This window comes from Chelonoidis abingdonii, chromosome 17, assembly GCF_003597395.2.
Source record: "Chelonoidis abingdonii isolate Lonesome George chromosome 17, CheloAbing_2.0, whole genome shotgun sequence".
Lineage (NCBI taxonomy): Eukaryota > Metazoa > Chordata > Testudines > Testudinidae > Chelonoidis > Chelonoidis abingdonii.
The window spans coordinates 40,554,346-40,554,990 of record NC_133785.1 but is presented as its reverse complement, the minus strand read 5'-3'; positions in this window follow the sequence as shown (position 1 = coordinate 40,554,990).

The window sequence follows — 645 nt, the reverse complement described above, 5'->3', positions numbered from 1 at the left end:
ATTGTACCAACCACGTTTCGGAAATATGGGGGGGGTGATGGAGGTGAATGGGGTCAAGGTGACGGGGGGTGATGGAGGTGGGGGGGGCAGGCCAGTGGGTCCCCTCCAGGCAATGTCAATGAGAAAGGGGAACCTGAGCCCTAACCCTGCCCTGTCACACACTGGGCTGCTCAGGGCCCCACGCGGGTTGTGATTAGCCCTGAAGTGTCTGGGCTGGGCAGTGCTGTGCCCTGCGGAGCCGGCTGGCATGCTGTGGCAGCCAGATGGTGCTGATCCTGCCCGTGCCCGGTAGGGACTGGAGGGTTCTGTCGGTGTATGGCATTCACAGCCCGGCGTGGGCAAGACTGGGCTCTGATCACACGCTGGAGGCTTGATGTCTGCAGACAGCCCTGGGAACTCAGTGGGTATCTGCTTGGTGGGGGCCCCTGGGAATCCTTGGAGATGGTTTCACTTGCCTTCTCACCCACCTGCTGCATTCTCTACGTGCCTGAACTCTGGGCAGAGGTCAGGCTGCATGGGGCCCTGCATGGGGCGGTCCCCTCCCCTTGGCTGGCAGCACTCTGAGCGCCAGTTTTGTCACCTCGGCACTGTCCTTTACATCTGTTATCCCCCAGAGAACACCAGAGGGAGCCCACAGTACTGGCC